The sequence below is a fragment of the Babylonia areolata genome, chromosome 17 (assembly GCF_041734735.1).
Source record: "Babylonia areolata isolate BAREFJ2019XMU chromosome 17, ASM4173473v1, whole genome shotgun sequence".
In the NCBI taxonomy this organism is placed as follows: domain Eukaryota; kingdom Metazoa; phylum Mollusca; class Gastropoda; order Neogastropoda; family Buccinidae; genus Babylonia; species Babylonia areolata.
In genome coordinates, this window is record NC_134892.1 from 7,119,454 (window position 1) to 7,121,953 (window position 2,500).

General features: G+C 46.4%; 1 protein-coding gene across 3 annotated transcripts in view; it reads right to left on the reverse strand.

Moving 5' to 3' along the window:
- LOC143291466 (uncharacterized) overlaps nt 1-58 on the reverse strand; it is a 27,693-nt gene extending 27,635 nt beyond the window's left edge. For all 3 annotated transcript variants that reach the window (XM_076601338.1, XM_076601337.1, XM_076601336.1), the window contains exon 1: nt 1-58. This exon is cut by the window's left edge and continues 136 nt beyond it. The gene's annotated coding sequence lies outside the window, so the exon portion shown is untranslated.
- Between the last annotated feature and the right edge of the window lie 2,442 nt (nt 59-2,500).

The window sequence follows — 2,500 nt, forward strand, 5'->3', positions numbered from 1 at the left end:
GTGTGTTCATCCTTCGGAAGAAGGAAAAGAAGGAAAAAACAACAACAGCACTTCCCTACAACCAGAAACAAACAGACATAGACAGAGACAGACAGACTGACAGACTGACAGAAGAAGACAGACATGAGACAGTGAGAAAGAGGACAGAGAGGTAGACAGAGAGAGAGACAGGGGGGGGGAGAGAGATAAAGAGAGGAGAGAGAGGGAAAGAGAGAGAGAGGGAGAGAGATAGGGGGACAGGGAGGGAGAGAGGAGAGGGAGAGAGGGGGGAGGGAGACAGAGACAGAGGGGGAGAGAGAGGGAGAGAGAGGGGGGGAGAGAGAGGGAGAGAGAGAGAGGAGAGAGAGAGAGAGAGAGAGAGAGAGAGAGAGAGAGAAGGAGAGAGAGAGGGGGGCAGGGAAAGAGAAAGAGAGGGAGAGAGAGAGGGGGGAGAGGGAGAGGAAGAGAGAGGGAGGGAGAGAGAGTGAGAGAGATAGAGATGGGGAGGGAGGGAGGGAGAGGGGGGGGGGAGAGAGCGGGAGGGAGGGAGAGAGGGGGGAGAGAGGGAGAGAGAGAGGTAGATAGAGAGAGAGGGGGAGAGAGAGAGCGAGGGAGGGGGAGAGAGAGAGGGGGGGGGCAGAGAGAGGGAGAGAAAGGGAGGGCGAGAGAGAGAGGATGGAGAGAGAGAGAGAGAGAGAGAGAGAGAGAGAGAGACAGACAGAGACAGGCAGACAGAGAAACACACACACACACACACACACACACACACACACACACACACACACGCACGTTCGGGGAAAGTTAATAACAGCCGAAGGAACATGCGGAACATGATTCCTGTACAGTTTCTGTGCAAATGAACCCACACACAAAACACACGGCACACACGCATGGGCACACACACACACATCACATACATGCGTGCACGCGCATACACACATGCCCATTCACACACACACATGCACACACACACACACACACACACACACACACACATTCACACACGCATGCACGCATGCACATACACAAAGATAAAAACACGCATGCACACGCCCCCCCCCACACACACGCATACACAAGGGGGGACACACACACACACACACACACACACACACATGCAAATACACAATGCATGCATGGACACAAACGCTCACACACACATGCATGCACACACGTATACACACATACACACACACACACACACACACACACACACACACACACACACCACTGATACAACCGTAAGTGGCTAACAATACTTCTGTGAGGAGCGTAAATCTAGATCACATACAATGATATAACTTGTTATAAAATAAAAATAAAAATAAAACCACTTCTTCCTCCGAAACCGGCCGACGGGACACATTTATGAGAAAGCATCCCAACTTCAGAAATCACGTCAGAGAATTTACGTCGACGACACAGTTACAGTCGCTCCCTGCTTCCTGTTTCCTGCCGATACTGATACAATAACAGCATTGTCTAAACCCGGACACTTGAGTGTACAGCCGTCTATCAAAATTTCTCAGAACGCAGGCCGTAAAAACGCAATGGTGTCCTAACCATTTGTACCCAAGTCTATCTAAAGAAGCTGTACTCTCTTGCTGAAAACTTGCTGAATTACATATAACGACAGGTTTTTAAAGATATGAATAGACTGCTGTCGGTGTAATTTAATTTTTTTTTTTTTTTTTTTTATCTTTCTATTTAACCGTTTGCTGTGTTTATTTCAGTGTATTCTACGATGAGCTGACCCCAGGACGCCAAGTTAATTTTTTACATATACACACGTACATACAACGCCCCCCCCCCCCCACTCCCACCCCCCACCCCCCTCCCAAGCTTATCTTATATGTCAATATCTAATACAGAGTACTTTTCAACGATTTTTTTTTTTCTCCTCATGATTCTTTTACTGGATAAAGCGCGAAGCACAAGTAAGTTTTGATGGCTTTGCCTCTTGTTAACTTTTGCAATATCACTTTACAACAGCAAACTATACTGAAGATTAGACCAGAACAAACGTGTGTGTGTGTGTGTGTGTGTATGTGTGTGTGTGTGTGTGCGTGTGTGTGCGTGTGTGTGTGTGTGTGTGTGTGTGTGTGTGTGTGTGTGTGTGTGTGTGTGTGTGTGTGTGTGTGCTTGACTTGACCTGACTTGATTTGACTTCATTTATTGTCATAAAATCCCGAAGGATTAATAGACACAACAAAGAACAAAATGAATAACGCGCGGGCGCGCGCGGGCGCGCGTGTGTATGTGTGTGGATAGATAGATAGACAGATATAAATATGTATGTATATATATATGTTATCTATCTATATAGACATATATATATAATATGTGTATATACACACATGATCAAACAGGAGGCTACACACTGCTGTCTCTTAATATTCTTTTTGCAGAAACACTGTCTGTCTCACTGTTATCGATGTTACTAAGCAATAATTGTCGTATTATGTTCTTTTGTGACGGGCGCAATAGCCGAGTGGTTAAAGCGTTGGACTGTCAATCTGAG